At 41.9% G+C, this 17,164-nt stretch overlaps 1 long non-coding RNA gene across 2 annotated transcripts in view; it reads right to left on the bottom strand.

Annotated features, from left to right (window-relative positions):
- The window catches only part of LOC140215156 (uncharacterized), a 45,143-nt gene extending 29,349 nt beyond the window's left edge, over positions 1-15,794 (bottom strand). The window contains exons 1-2 of one of the 2 annotated variants that reach the window (XR_011892074.1): positions 15,612-15,794; positions 2,258-2,360 (exon numbers count right to left, since the gene is read on the bottom strand). This is a non-coding gene — a long non-coding RNA (uncharacterized lncRNA). The remainder of the gene's footprint in view (positions 1-2,257; positions 2,361-15,611) is intronic. The other variant, XR_011892075.1, reaches the window with a different exon arrangement.
- Positions 15,795-17,164: the final 1,370 nt, after the last annotated feature.

Genomic DNA, 17,164 nt, shown 5'->3' with positions numbered 1-17,164 from the left:
AAAAATAAACGCCATGCAAATATGTGAAGTGGGCAACTTACGCAGGGCGTGGAGAAGCAGAGCCGCATTAATTAAAGTGCACCGCAGGGTCCAGGAGACACTACGGAAGCAGTCGACCGTCAAATCAACAGTTCTGTGCCCACCGCATTACCTTTGTGGCTATGGCATTGCTAGACGTCATGGATTTGATCCCAATCGCGACAGCCACATTTCGACGGGGGCGAAATAGAAAGTGCATGTGCACTTATATATTGGGATACGTTAAAGAATGTCACGGTGTCAAAATTAATGCGGAGTCCGCCACTACGGTTTGCCTCATAATCCTAGTGTGGTTTTGGCACGTACAACCCCATAATCCAATTCAAGTTTAATACTTTTGCCAGAATGCGATGCGCAAAGTGAGGGAATGACAACGCTGAACTCGCTCAGAGGTTATAAAATATGGCCCACAACAACACCTGAAGCAAACACCTCTCCCTATGTGTTCTGTGTACTACGCAGACAAACAGCAGTGGTGCACGCAAGGTAATGTGGAGCATCAGCTGACCACTCTCGTGTTAGCCTAAATGTTGAAGAAATAAAGCTTTAGCTGTCAACATCACCGCTAACTATTGTCAATAAAAGCATCCAGCATGGAAAGCTTCGCTTACATTGATTCCCACAGTGTGTGGGACCTGCATAATTTTATACATGTCAAGAATGTTTTCTTATTTTGGAACAGACTTGTTTAGAGCACTTGTAATCAAAAGCAACAGATTATACGCTCCAGCAGCAGCTAAATTGTATGGCAAACTCCACTAAGCTGTACCTTGTTGCCACTATTTTGCATTCTTAGAAATGAGGCAAGTGCTATTGAATTCACTTCCAGTAATAAACTTATGTTAGACAGGTTGAATGTGACCATGCACCAGGTTTGTGCTGGACAGCATTTTCATATTTCCAGTACATCTGTGCTTATTACTGACATGTGTAATTACATTTCACCTGCAGGATGGTCTACCACAAGGTCTGGCATTGCCAGCATAGTAAGCGCAACAAAACTGCAGCAGGACGCAATACTGACTGCCAGGCAAGAGTTGACATTAAGATAAAAAAAGTGAACAAGGACACAAAAAAAAATGATGAATTCTTGCGTAAAGCAGTACCATTGCCTGCTGTGGTTAAGTTGAGAGAGAGGCACAACCACAGCACTGAGTCCGCTGATGCACTCCGTCTACTACGTGCAAGCCCTGAAGTAAGAAGTGCCTTCTCAGAGTACTTTGAGGAGGGCATGACTCCGGCAGAGGCAATCCAGCGTCATGAACAACTTCTGTCCGCCAAGCCTGATGGCCCATTTCTTCTTGCCAATGGGAGCATAAACCCTAACAGGAAGAGTGTTTACTTTTGGCATCAAGAGTGGAGAAATGCTAAATACGGACCAGCAGGGAATCCTGTGGCAAAGCTGCTGGAGAAAGTGGATGAATATGCAGCTGGAGGTAAGTCTCCTCATGAAAATGATTTCTTAGCAGTCATAAAATATACTGAACTGTTCCTAATGCAATAAGAGAAAATTTCGGCAGGCACACTGAAGACTGCTTAAGTCTAGGAATGCAAAAGCATTATAGTCCTTTTGGCATTATAGTCCCTTTGGTGAAACACCTTTAATCACTCAAATGGCTACGACGTGACGTGTGCAATCACGCATGCGCTAGGCACACCTTTAGTCAGCCAGAAACATGGAGTCGCTGTGGCGTTGGGGAAGCATGCTTGTCTCGCATCCCGGAAGCCCGGGGTTCGATTCCCACCCAGACCGAAAGTTACAAAATGTTCTTTTCAAAGCCATTAATTTACCTTGTTTACAGGAAGCTTCCTCACAAATGTGACATCAATCCAAGCCTTTTTGCATGTATTTTTACTCTTTGCAGCGTTGGCCATTTTTGGTACCATCTTTCGGTCACGCTGATGCATTTTTGTGTAATGGGCCACATAATGCTTTTGTATTAGTATGATTCACCTAAATATTGCAGTAAAACACCGCTTGTGAATTCCGTTCATGTAAATCTAGCCAGCATATGATAAACACCAGCATTTTATTTCTTCTTAACTAGAAGAATTGATGCTGCAGAAAGAAAAAGAAACATTTGACTGGTATCTAATGACACAAAAGAAAAGTTGCAGAAATTCTTTCAGCAGTTCCCTATGATAAAAAACGAAATTGGCATCATAACTTGTATGTTCTGCTTGTATCAATACAACTTAGCACCCGTTAACTTTGTACCTTTTGTGGCAAATATGCAGGAGCAGACGTCAGCACTTGTGAAACATCAGATGGTGGCTGGGCAGCACTGGTCATAACGCCCATCATGCGCCGTGCCCAGAACCTGGAATCCGCCCAGAACATCATTTTTGTAGATTCGACATCATCATGCGATGTAGATGGGAATACAGCTACTATACTTCTGACAGCGACCAAAGCAGGTGCAGTTCCTATAGCTGTGCTTATACACCGCGGTCAGAGCAGAGAAGCCTACAGGCTTGCCTTCAAGCTCCTCGAGAAGAACTATCCCAAATGCTTTGGCAACAACAAGGTAAAACCCTTTTATATTTTATTCACAGCATTCTATGCCTAACAATATCAAAGCAAATCCAAGGCAACTGTGATATTGAAATGCGAGTTTTCAAAAAATTTAAGCACTGCTCTCAAGACCTGGTAGTCATCACTTGCCAGGCAGCTGTATGAATAGCCAATAAGGTATCTTTGAATGGAGCAAGGTGACAGCTGCCTCAGCATTTCTATTCAACAGAAACATGTGAGACTAACATGTAACAACAGTTCAAGTGCTTTGGTATATGTGCAACTGCTAAAAACAGAACAGCCTTAAAACCACAAGGCAAAGATGTCCCAAAGCTCAAACAAACATTGAAGGGAAACAGAGTGTGACAACCAGACTCGGCACACAGCAGGAGCAGAACTCGCACATTGTAGCAGGGGCACGAACTGCACTGACTTGGGTACATTATGTGCGCCTATAATGAGAACGGCAGAGATAGTTATGCCAAAACACATATAATGACATCATTACTTATCACATTGAGTTAATGACCTTTTCGAATACCAAATACAACATTATTAGCATGTGCTGCACCTTAGCAGACCCGAGGGAATGCAAAAAGTGAAGAGGGAGCAGCGACATAGTCTTGCGATTCCCTGTTCTTTTTCTTTTTCTTCAGTTTATAGACCTGTTTGATCTTAACGGGCTGCACTGCCTCCCAAGGTACCTACAGGGTCAACAGGCAAAAAACTTCACCTTGTGTTATTCCACAAAGGCGAAAAAGCTATACAATTTGATACCATGCCGTCACTGTAGCCACAAAGTGGCACAAAATTAAATACAAAATATTTGTCAATTTATTTTCCCCTTCACTAACCAGACTTTTTACAACAAATAAATGAAACAAAAGGGAATGGGAGGGAGGAGGCAGGCTCTAAAGTAATATTTTATAAGAATAATCTAATTTATTGCTTTTATTCACTGTTCAGCTTTGAATTAGCATTGTAAAGAAAAAATAGTGAAACTGCAGCCTACTCTGCACTACATGTTTCTTTACAGCCAACAGGTTTATAAGGACACTTGGCAATCCATCTATCGGGGCAGCAACGACATACTGCTTGAATTATTGTGATGATCTTGAGTTCATATTGTGCAGTGAACGTACACTGTCATCCAAGCTTAATAGGCCATAAATAAAGTATAGCATTAGAAGTACAAAAGTGAAGTAGGTAAATAAATAAATAGAAGGGTAGTTGACGCAGTGCTAAGCACAACATTGTTTCATGATAATGTTCCTACGTATGTTGCTAGCTAGAAATGAGCTAACATACCAGTTAGAAACATTTTAAAAAGCTACGTACTCGTAGGTGTGAACGTCGGGGTAATGTGGCATACTGGCAGGTCAATTTGCAGCTACATTTCTGTCCTCACATTTTCTTTGTTGTGTTTCCTTAAAGCCTCTGACTCCCTTCACTCATGGCCTGTCTTCTTCTGTGGGCTAGAATGATCCTAACATTTTGTTAGAGGAAAGTAGAGGATGGTGGCGGCACTCTTGTCAAAAGTGCCTTTGTTTGGCTCTGCACCTGTTGCGCAACATTCAATTTACCACAGGCAATGATTCTGTGGTTACAGAGCATGCTAAGGAATGAAAAATAACCGCTCGTGTGCATGCATGCTTTTTACCAATATGTACCCATTATGACTTGCACTGAAAAGTGACCAATGAGCTGTTGCTGCATAATAGGTCATAATATATAAAAAAGTGCTGCATAACACTACTAACAGACACTATTTTTGTGATACGCAGGTGCCCTGTGCGTTCATGACGGACAATGCCAGAGCGGAAAAAGATGCCCTGCGTGACGTATGGCCCTCCGCCAGGCAGCTGCTGTGCCATTTTCATGTGTTGCAAGCGGAGTGGCGCTGGCTCAAATCAGCACAGAACAGCATAGGGAAAGCAGAAAGACGTCAGCTCATGGCAGCTTTCCAGAAGGTAGAGCAAAGTTTCAGATAATTAATACTTTCGTTGCGTATACTTAGATACTAATTAGTAAAAGACCCTAAAATGATTTTGACGATTTTGTACAATCGTACTGAGTTGTTAGGGTAGATCTTTATGATCGTTAATTGACATATCTAAGTGCTCTGCGTAAAGCCTGTAATTTATTATAAGGTTTTAAAAACGTACATTGCTACCAATCGCACCATGTCACTCGGCTGAATTTTCAGCCACCCCTGACTATTTGACGCAAGTTTTCCTAATGATGGCAGTGTGGTGAGTTATCCCATAGGCTACCTAGAGCGCATCATCTATAATTTTTCTACCTTTATGGTGAACAAATGTTTGTACTAATTGGAATGTTATTAATTTTTTTCTATAAAAAGAAAGTAACTCAAAGAGAATGCACCAGGACAATTTCTCACTACACTTAAGCACTTGTGGCACAAAGCAAGTGTTTGCTTTTGTTACAACGTTCTCCGTGTCAACAAGAGCCCCACAGTCAGTGTTGATCTCGATCTTTACTTTCACAAGCACCATGGTTCACCCTTGTCACATTGTGGGCCGCAAACCTAGCAACTGGCAATACGTCAAGCTGCAACTTTGTGTCCCTATGCAAGGAAGCAGACGAGCGGAGTGGCTACAATGCATAGACTGTTGCTATCCGATCAATGCCATTTTGCGCGTTTGTGGCCGTCACTTTACGCCTGAGAATTACTACCACAATAGTGTTTCGCGTGTCCATTATTTGGGTAAATGCAAGCGCAAGCAGACTGGACCCGGCCATTTGACTGTGCCGTTTTACAGGATGAGCAGAAGTGCAAATGTGAATAGTCTGCACGGTGAAGCCACCTGGTTGCAAAAGTTCAACCAAGGACAGTAGCTGTAGCGAAGTCTATTATACTTTGATACTGGTGTAAATTTTTCTCAGGAGCATAATCATGAACACATTGTTTTTGTAAATGTTTAAGACGTTTTACACTTGGTTAGAGCAATATTAGCTCTTTGGGTGGTTAAGCTCTGCACCACTAGGTGGCTGGACCATGCAGACCAATCAGGCCACTCACATACATCTACGCCAAAGCTTTTTCATTAGCTTGAGTTTATGCCTCCACCCATCCTTTGAAACGCTCAGCTCGCTTGCGGTTACCGAAATAGCAGACACGTTCAGCGCTGCGATAGAATGCTCGCAGCGCACGCTGCTTCGATAGCTCTCGCTTACACCGTGGGATCGACTGCCAAGCAGCTGGCGGAGAGGTTGGAGAGGCTTTGAGCACTCGCTCCCAGACAAATGGAAGTAGATGACATGACCTGTCATCATGACGCAGAGCCAGTGAAGGCGGAGCTTAGCCCCGATCACTCGGTGAACAAGTTGAGGAGAAAATGCATCACTATGGAGGAGGGTAACTTGTACTCGTCTCTAGCTATCTTAACATGCGGCGCTTCCTACGAATTGTGATGCGAATAATCTACTGTAGCTGAACCCTATGCGTCTACAATATTTCTCCAAATTGTTTCAGGGGCCCTTTGAGTAGCAAGAAATTTAAGATATTTAAGAAGACTTGATGCAGTGTCATCAAAACCTCTGGCATGAAACTATGAACTACTGAAGTTATGTATTTATAAAGTCAAATTGTTTTGGTCAGCTTAAATATTTTTTGTGCTGTAATTTTATCTTAGACTGGTAGGTGTACATTGGCTCGGAATGCTTGGATGTCAGGAGGCCTTAGTTTGCTTACTGAACATGGTTTATTAAATACGGCACACTGAACATTATGCAGCTACAGCAAACAATGAGACCATTATCGGAACTTCTGAGAACTGTTCACATTACCAAAATTTTGGAAACAGAACTTTTATCCAACAACTGCCCTACGATGCCTATGTAACATGGATTCCTGCTTCAAGTGACATGCACCTTGAAATGTGTGTAGTATTTTGCATGTTGTGAAGAGCTATGCCGTGTAGCATTAGACAAAGGAATGATGCACAGAAATGCACCATGGGCCAATGGAACACCAAGTCTTATGATGGGTCACGGGACTAGGCAGTAGTATTAAACGATGTGTATGCACAGTGTGTTTGCAAACTACAACAAGATTTGGTTAGTCTTTCTTTTCCACTGCGAATCCTTTAGCATGTTCAAAGATGTGAAAACACACATACACAGACAAAAATAAGAACAAATGGAGCTTGGCAACAAAGAAGTGAAATTAAGAAAGAAGAACCGCTGCGCACTCGTCACCGAACACACATGATATGCGCTGTCACATTAGTGATGGAGTGTAAGCCCTGTGAACAGCGCAAACTTCGTTTCACTCCTTAAGCCACCCAACTTGCAAGAATACAAACAGATAAGTGACATCTCCCACTCAAACTGACATACTGCGAGCACACATAGCAAAAACACCAAATATTCACGTTTGCAGTTGTGGAAGGATGCACATGCAGAAATATTACTGTCAATAACAAGTGTGCACCGCTATAAGGTGCAGAAGCCTATTTTGCCATGTGGTTGCATGCCATGCAATATTTTGCGGCTGGGGGTCAATCTATTAGCGCTTCTTTATTGCAGTTGTTTGCAACTAAACTTGTCAAAAGTAACAGGCCGTTCATGTACCTCACAATCCAACTTGCCTGTGAAAAAAAAGAAAAAGGAAGAATAGGTTACATCCCTTTCTTACTGTAGGAATAAGTGAGCTGACTTAATTGCATGCATCATCCCAGAGGCAATGTGCACTACCTTGTTCACTCTCTCACTCCAATTACAATGTAGAGCCATAGCATAATATCAAAACAGAATCAGCACAGCACTATGGCGAAGCAGTGCAGATGACGGGACATGTGAAAAACGGGACAGGACAAGACATTTCCTGTTGGCATTGTTTCACCGTAATGTACAGTCAACCAAAAACAGACTACGGGAGGACCCTCATGCCACCTAGCATGCTAATCCAAATTTGTCATGCTTGTACTGCTCTGTCACGTCTGTCACATTCACATAATTTCCTCATTCATGGGAGCTCTGTCTGAGGTAAGAATGTAAATTATTTCAAAAACAAATATCCCGATTCTAGCGAAGGCCTCTTGTGTCACTCTAAACTCAACAGTCTTATTAGTGTGTTCATACCCTTTTATATATTTTCATTTTTTCTTGTTTGCTGCATACTTTATACAAATTAAATACCAAAACAATGCAGCAATCCTGTCTCTCCACACCAAGTAATTTATTCATAATTAGAGCAGAAAAGTTGCAAAAATTATTTTCATGCTTCCGCACATGCAGTGCTATCTCTAAGCACTTTCAGCTGAACAGCTTTCAATTGAGATTAATAAGAGCAGCCAGGAAATTTTGGCCATGACTTTTCTTTGGCTAGCATGAACCAGAACGCATAGCACAGAAAACAATGTCACACACATGCACTCACAAACACACATCACTAGAAAAACTACTATTTATTAGAAATGTGGTTCCCATTAAAAGGCAGAAAAAGAGCATGCTTGGAGGGACTAAGCAGTGAGCCCACATGACCCATGCTGATAGGCACAGAACAAACCTACACTAAGGATTGGATATTGAATTTCCACTATCTTTTAATAATTTATTTTTCAGGTGACATTATCAACACTTAAATATCTTTTTTGATAAGTTATAACCAATAAAGCACAGCACCTTTTACTGCCTTTTCCCAAAGGCCTGTGCATGTAGTGTCGAATTAGCATGAAATTTGGCAATCTTTTTTAACAGTAACAGAAGAAAAGGAACACAGCATACAAGTTATTTAAAGTAAAAAAAATATGTAGCTGAAGAGAAGTCATACTGAAAGCAAAGTTACTGCTATCACTGACACGTGCAATGAAATGAAAAAAAAGAAAAAGAAATATATCATGATACTGTACTCTTTCCATGTGGAAATCTTTTCTGGAAAAGTTATACTTTTTAATGGTTGCAAAACTCTGCTTTAACAGAGAAATGGAAATAGCAGATAACGAGATATGCTGAAAACAAAATGCTAATAAAGAAATGCATGCTTGAACTGGTGTTTCAGATTCTCTATGCAAAGGAGGAGCACGAACTGGAGACAGCCATTGCAGAGCTTCAGTCCCTGCCTCATATGCCCTATGTTCAGAGAGTGAACACGTTTCTTTTGCGCCAATGTGAGTGGGTGCTCTTGTATCGTACTGGTGTGCTAACAAGAGGCCAAAACACAAATAACTATTCGGAGGCTTCTGTCCGTATTCTAAAGGACATCATCCTAAACAGAACAAAAGCCTACAACGCAGTAGCTTTAATTGAATTTGTGATTACTAATTGGGAGAAATATTTCGAAACACGGCTGCTGCGCCACGCACACAATCGGGAACCTACCCACCGAATTGGCTATGAGCACCTTCTGCAAAAAATGCCGGAATCCCCCCCAAAATCAATTCTAGAAGTAGAACAAAATTGCTACCATGTTCCGAATTCTTCTGGAACTGGGACATATGAGGTATGGGCGGACATTGGGCTATGCAGCTGCAGGGCAGGGAACCAGGGTGCTTTCTGTAAGCACCAGGCTGCTGTGCAACAAGCCTTTGGTGGTGCTTTCCCGAACAGCCCGGAGCTGACAGTTGGAGACCGCACAGAGCTTGGCCAGCTTGCCCTCGGAAAGCGTTGTCCAGCAGCAGGCTTTTTCATGCCTTTGACTGCACATGCCCCCACCTTGGCACCCTCATCTGTGTGCGAAGCAGGACCATCCACTTCGCACGAAGACGTAGGGCAGGAGACGCAGACAATCTCCACAGCGCCAGAGGTGCAAGAAGAGATGGCTGACTTGGGCCAAATACATCTGGTACGAGGTTTTGATAGCATTTTCCTTTACAAAATGTGATGAGCTCAATTCTGAACAGGTTTGACTCAACACTATCAACAGAGAAAAGATGCGTCCATCACACACTTACACCAGCATTTATAGTACTATGCATTACACAACTTGTCTATATCCACTAATTCTTCTTAGTGTTGATTTGAAAGTTAGGTACTTTGATTTCACTAGCTGTTCTCTCTGCTTTCTACAGCAGTGGGAAGAGTAAATTTTTTTTCGTATACACTACAGTTTTTCCTTTTGTCAACCAATGCATGACCCTTACCTCCTTTTCAAACTTCTTTGCCACCAAAAAGCTTCTGCCTAAATGCTTAGGTCTAGCATTATACAGCTGTTATAGTGTGCTAAGTATATCTAGAAATGTGAATAACTTTTTAAGATATCCAATCAGGGCTACATACAACTTTTCCACCTTTTAGCTTATTTAACCTAGCCAGTGCCACTCGGCTTCCATTACCAGTTGGTGCCCAAACATCAATAATGGGTAACGCATCCAAAGGAAGGCATTCACTTTAAATGATTAGGAGGGGGAACAGTGATAAGCTCATGTGCGTTTTTTTTAAAACAAAAAACGTTACTATGATTTTGGCATGCAGTAAAATACCTACAACTTTTGAAGAATATCACTAAGCTGTCATTCAGGAGCAGACACTGGGTTATATCTCCATTTCTTCAAATCAAAGGCAGAAGATTAGAATTTATGGGTTATGAAGAAATTTAGCACAAGTTTGATGGTGCCTGTGAGTTGTCAATTTTCTAATCTACATGCCTATAGATGCCAATTAGAATTTTAGCATCTCAATTTCTGTGCAAGCAAGTGGCACATGATGCATTGTAAGAAGTGTAGCCCTTATATCTCCATTACCTGCTCATTGCATCAGGAACTGTATGAAATGGCAGGTTTGCTGCAACATTCTATTAGTCCATGTGGTAGCCTGTCGCAAATCCAACCAAGTGTAGAGACTATGAAGGGTTGCACAATACTGTTCCTCCCCTAAGTGAAGGCTTTTGTACTTTAAGGTAGATATGAGACATAACTTTACTAGTAGTTTCGAATATTGTGCAATTCTATGTTCACAACAAAAATAGTTTTTCAAAGTGTAATAGTAATAATCGGTCTTTTTGATTCCGCTCCGTCGCAATACTAGTGTGTCATGCGGTGAAGCATATATACCATGCAGTGAAGCATACCAGGACTGCAAGAGGCACTGTAACAGAACTTAGAATGCATTCGCTTACGTGTGTGCACGCGCTGGCTACAGTGTCAGTATGAGCACCAAGATGTCTATTAAGTGTAATCGAGATGTCTAATTAAAGTGAAAGCACTGTTATGGCACCATCCCCGTTATACTTCTAGTCATAGCTGTAGTCTAATTGTTAATGCGTGCACTGTTTTACTTTTGTTTCTTCTCATTAACTTACTGCATTCACAAAGACAGTTGCACCATGCTTTACTATCAATTAACCTCTTTATAGCTTTTGACATTTATTTAACAAGTCCTACAGCACCAAAGTTTGATCTCATTCTTCCACAGAACAATTAGTACAATATTCAGTAGTTACATTCCATAACCCCCTGTTTCTCCCTGATAAATAAAAAAAGTTCACTCATTCATTCATTCAAGTTTGCAGTGAATTCTCTACACAACAGCTATTCAATATTCGATAAAAAAATGTTCATCCAAAATCAATATTTGCTTCGAGCTCAAAATCTACTATTCGCACATGCCAAAAAAAATGACTGTGTGCAAACAGCTTGTGCATATTGTGGCCTCTACAGCACCTAAAATACACCTTTGGGTGCTTAATATAGCCTTTTTTTAATAGCTAATATCCAATCTCCATCTATAGCTTGTAGATTTTTAGAAAATGTACTCTGTTAAGATGTCCACAAACTAGAACATGACTTGAACAACTTATCAAAGGAGTGTATTTTTGATGGCTTCATCCGTCTGCATCCCTGTTCTCTTCTTTGGCTTTTTCTTTTAACACATATGTAAGTGCGTTGGCTTTAACAAACATCACTTCAAAGCAAAAAAACATTTGTTGGCTTAAAGGACTTTCAAGATTTAAACATGTTCATTTACGTGACTTTTTGCAGGACCACAAAAAAGAGTGTGCTGCATTCAATGAAGCATACCAGCGCGCCCATGGACTTGGTGAATGCATTCCTCAGTATGCTGCTGTTATCAAGTCCATAACAGAAGACCTGTTAAAGCTGAACACCAGCAGCGCTGTGTTTGCATACATGTTGAGGCAAAAGGCCATGGGAAGGGCTATCAGGCACGGTAACAAAATTAAGGTACAACCAACAAGCTTGGCAAGGCGCCGACCTGGCCTACCGAGAGGTTCGGGACGCATTCCTGCCGGCCGACCAAGAACAGCTGGAAAAATCAGGAAAACAAAACGTGGGCATGTGCTCAGCCAAAGTGTGCGGGATGATGTACCTGGGGCCAAATGCCATTAAGAACTCAAACTCTACGGACACCTCACAGTTGACCCACCAAATATGTCTCAGCATGCTTAAGGACAGTGAATATGTTGAACACACGTCATAGGTCATCGAAAATGCCGTTTCGGCCTGCACTAGGACGATTTTCAAGCAGTAACTGTAGCTCACAAAGTCTGATTGCAGTGGTTACTAATGCTAACATGCCCCTTCCCTTTTGCAGTTTGTTATTTTTATGAAATTGCATAGCCAGCTGCTCCTGAACCCTATATCAATTGTCTGTCCCTTCTTGAGGTGGTTTAAATACTTCATGCAGCATCCGCACATTACCAAGAGTCCACCTCTAGTTCTGTTGCCTTCATGGTGCCATTCCTTCAAGCGACTTTTCAAGGATGATATTGCTATTTGTATTGAAATCTAGCACTAATATTATATGACTGAGACCAACCAAGCTGTCAAGCGCTTTTTATTCCAAAAAGGAAACGCCCCAGCTCATGCGTGAAGAAGTAGAACAGGGAAGATGATGGCTATGTACAAATTAAAATGACGAAGTATGTTAATAGTGCTTACAATATCTACGTTCGCAAGTAAAAAGATGTTTACTGAACATGGGCCATGAATGCAGAAAGGTCCGCAGCGATGAGCGCTGGTTCAGGTCGAGCACTGTCTCGTGCTCTGCATTGGCGATCCTGCTTGCACTTCGGCTGTCCTCCACTCCTTCATTATGTGTGTAACAACCACCAGTGCTGTGGCTATAGTGAGCTGTAGGGCTAGCTTTTGTTTATCAGGCAGGGCTTCTTGATTGGTAGCAGTAAGGTACAGCCCAAAGCAATGTATGAATAGCATCCGTTCAGCTTGCAAGTTGCCAGCCTTGCGCATAAGTTGTGCTTCAAACATTGATGCCACATGGTGGCCCTCGGTTCCTCACACCTCAGTAAATTGTGATTGGCAGTGTTACACTGGCGCTCTTCGTAAATTTTGTTACTTTGGTCACAGGAACATTTCTAGCTCTGCTTGTGTCGTTCTCAACCTAGTGTGAATAGAGTGTGAATTTTTTTATATTGAATTCTGGGTTTTACATGCCAAAAGCATGATTTGATCATGTAGCACGCCATTTTAATTTTTTTGTAGCGTTAGTCCTGTGTTGATTAGATAAGTGACCAGCACCAATACATGCCATGATGCAACATAAAGACATGCCTTGATGCAACAGAAATGCATAATAGAGTTAGACGGTGCACTGCATGAAAAAGGTAACCATGGAAGAGACGTAAGATGAGCTGAACAAAAATGCTATCTTCGTTTTGTACCATATCCTTTTGGCATTGTACAGCTCTTTATTTTCTCTGCCGCCTCTCCTCTGTGACTTCACTTTTCACCTTTTGTTCTTTGTTGTACTGTCTGTTACGTTTTTGCAGCGCAAATGTGCCAAGTTGTTTTGTAACTGCTGTTGACACATTTAAAGAATAAATTGTTCTCGTTGGCAGCCTATTATTCTTTCTTGTTTCTCTTTCACAACAATCTGCGTCCTTCGATATTGACACGCAACATTTGCTCTAATCATTTAGTGAAGTTCTTATAACTGAGTACTGACAATGGACATCACATTCCAGCTTGAACAAGCAAATGAGACTAATGATCATGAACCACCTCTTAGTTAACATACCATGAATTATACTCAAAACATTTCACATGAAATATGTAAGCCAACTAAGCGGCCATCCATCATACTTCTATTTTTGCCAAACTTACCAATCACCATCTCAAAGAGCTGTTGCCCTTCCTAAAACACGAATCTGAGCAATCTTTTCCATGTCAGTGTGGATACATCTAGAGTTACTGATGCGCTTGGCTGAAGTTACAGTGCCTGCTTATGATCCTCACTACTTTTATCGTTAATATATTTACTTGAAAACATAAAATAAGAGGTGACAATGAATACACATGGCTAAAAGGTGAGAATATTAATGTTCTTAGATCTGGCAATTGTTCCTTCTGCAAACTGTATGTATGGAGCTAAACTGGAGTAATATTACCCATTAGGTAAGACATTCAGTAGGATAGTCAATCTAAGGTGGGGTTAGTTTTCTTTATTTAGATCTGTAAGGAAGTGAGTATCGGCATATGTGCACGTCTTAGTTCTGTGTACATGCAGCCCAGCTAATATTATTGCATTAATGTTTACAGCTTACAAACACTCACAGATTAGACAAGTGGGCGCCAGGCCAGCAAGTTAGTTTTTTGATAGCTACATGAGATAAGTGCAGGACATATGCAAGTTATCTATTTTTCGCACTTTGATGTGTTTACACCAAGACAAATCAATAGTGTGCAGGAGACCAACATATTCAGGCATGCCTGTAGCAAGGAATTTTTTAAGGTACTGTCATGCACTGGCTGGAGCGCTCCAGATGGCAGAAAAAAAAAAGCAACAAATGAAAATAAAGCTTTATTTTGGCAAGCTTGTGCCCAACAGGAAAGCCAAGAATAATTCATTAGCAGTGATGACAGAAAATGTATTCTGTAATCATAATATGAAATCCCACAGGCTTCAGCTGTCGTTATTTATCTCAATATCATCACACTTTCATAAGTAATGGCAGCGATGGGGTAAACTGCGGAACAAACACAATCATCTTCAAACTTGCACATAAGATGATACGACGAACCCACTTTCCTTGAAAAAACGGGAGTACTCAAGACACGTGCACAATCCGACTTCACTAGTGCATCATCATGCGACAGTACAACAGAAGCTAGAGCTCATTTGCCCAGTGTCAGATACATGGAGAGTATGTGAACTCAATGTTAAAAGTAATCTGACCAATGGAATCTCATGGAACGGCATGCAGCCAACTATGTTGGGACATATTTTGATAGCAATAAGATGTGGCAATTCATTATTAAGGAGTTGAACAAGGCTGAGGGCAGTGCCCTGCAGCACACGGGATGAGACACATGCAAAAGGCGAGTTATTTCAGTTACAGGACTTGTTAAAGGGACACTAAAGCAAATATTAACTCAAGCAAAAGTGATAGATCAGTGCTTGAGAATCTCTAAGGCGTCAAAAACTGCACCTAGAGTCAACCAGGTATTAATTATATGAAAGAGTTAAATTCAAGGTAAATAAAAATATGTTTACACATTGTATTTTTTAGCAGTTGAAGAGAGTAAACCCATACTTCAACTAAATTGCTTGTAATTTTTTCAAAAGACCCAAACCGTGACCACAGTGCTTGAATGTGGTACTTCAAAAAGGAAAATAGAAGCCAAGTAAATCATCAATTTTGGCACAGCATGGTACAAAATGATCACAAAAAAGTAATAGAGCCATTAATCACATGAGTGAAATACTGAAATCTAGCGTAGAAAACGTTTCTACATAAACAGGAAGGGTACATAAAACTAAGACCACTTTATGATAAAAATTGAAATTCGTTGAACGCGGTGCGTATACCACGCAACGTGGGTTATACCGGTGTCACACGTACACTTATGATCGCGATCGGGACCGATCTGGATGGAAGTTCTCGACTTCGATTGGCTCTCTCGCGCATCAAAAGTGCGCACCCGTGTTACAAAAACGGCTAAGTTCTGACTTGGTTCTGACTTCATCTCCTATGAGAAACGCGGATTACTGCACCAGTATAGCGTTCAGTATATAGCGTTTGCCTTCTCCCAGCCCAGACAGCAGCAAGACGCAGCCGCCACACAGCGATACCAAACTATCACACCAAGTTCAGAAACAAAAACAAGGAAATGCTTACCTCTACACTCTGCGAAGACCCGCAGTGTATGCGCACAAAAACAACGGAGTTCTTGCCGAAGACCCAAACGCGTAGAACGGCGGTGCGTTGCCGAGGCATGAAGGCGGGCGTCGCCGAAGGCCGTTGGCGAGCTGGCGAAGCAGACTGCGCGCCCAGGCGTAGAACACCTCCCTAGTCCCCCAAGTACCTAGAAGAATCTAGGGGATTTAGGGCGCTTGCCGTGGTGCTTCAGCGAAAAAAGTACCCAGAAGTGCGGTACGCGCGAGTGGCGCATGGCGGCGCAGCGGTCGAGCGCTGGGCTTGGGCGTAAATAGAAACACGCGGCCCGTTGCCTGCGCCATCTCTGCGTGCTCACTTCTACTCCGACCCTAGACACTATGGCGGAGCTGTTTTTTTGTGATCCTGCGGGCTCACTTGCCGCAGCTGCATTCGCTTCACGTACGATACAAGAGCCTCCGGAACAATCAGCAGGCCTTCACGTGGATTCGTTAATGGAGGCCCGACTAGACCGAGCCGACCATCGGAAAGTGGCGATGCTCCGACGACCTATTCCTGCATCACAACCCGTCTTCGCAGGCTTTGTAGCGTGACTGCTTTGATCGGACTAGCCCGGCCGAGAAACAGTTTTTCAGAAGACATCCTTGTAAGAAACTTTCCATTTCGTCGATGATGTTTAGCTACAGACAATAATCTTTTGTTTTACTTTAGATAATCCTCTGTGATAGTTAACAATGTCAGATGCTACAAAGCAATTTGTAATATTTCATCGAAGGTAAACATGCGGAATACTTCACGAATGAAGCTTCGTCGTGGTAATTTTCTGTGATAGCTTATTGTAGGCAACGATGTAATACGTAAGCAAGCGAAGGTGTTGCAAACTATTTTGTGACACCTAATGGCACTTATTTCCTTCAAGAGTAAACATTCATGCTTCTGTGTTTGGCTCTTCGGTGATATTTAACTGCAGCAACTCGTGTACAAGCGATCTTATGCAATGTTTTTAAAAAGGTCAGCTGTTACATTCCAATCAACTCTAATGTTAGTCTATGATAGCAGAACAATACGTTTTACGACCCACTGCGTTTTAAATAGCAGCTGCTCTAGTCACAGCAGTGCCATAGAATACCGGTTAACTTTATTACATAAAATAATAAATGTTCCATATTTTTATTCCGTTTATAAGAGAAACTCCATGATGGAGCATGGTTACACCACTTGTGCCAAATTATTGTAAGCGGCCAGCCGTTACTAGTGTCATTATATTCCCTGCGTGCTATTGTCTTCCTGTACACTGAACACCTGTCTTCCTGAACACCTGTTGCAGTGTTCTACTTTTGTCTTTAGACTTGTCCTGTTGCTCTCCTTTCCTCTTTCCTTTTCCTCCCCTCCTTCCTATCTTCCATTTCTGTGTTGATGTCACCTCCCTTCAGAGGAGTAGGCAGGCGTTGTGCCCCTTCTGGTGGCAGTTGCCAGCCTGCTCCTCGCTTTCCCTTTCCTGATACCTGTGTATATGTGTATACGTGTTCAATAATAATACACTAATGTGCTGTGCA

Source organism: Dermacentor andersoni, chromosome 1, assembly GCF_023375885.2.
Source record: "Dermacentor andersoni chromosome 1, qqDerAnde1_hic_scaffold, whole genome shotgun sequence".
Lineage (NCBI taxonomy): Eukaryota > Metazoa > Arthropoda > Arachnida > Ixodida > Ixodidae > Dermacentor > Dermacentor andersoni.
Note: the sequence above shows the minus strand (reverse complement) of the source record. Positions and strands in the feature narration are given on the sequence as shown.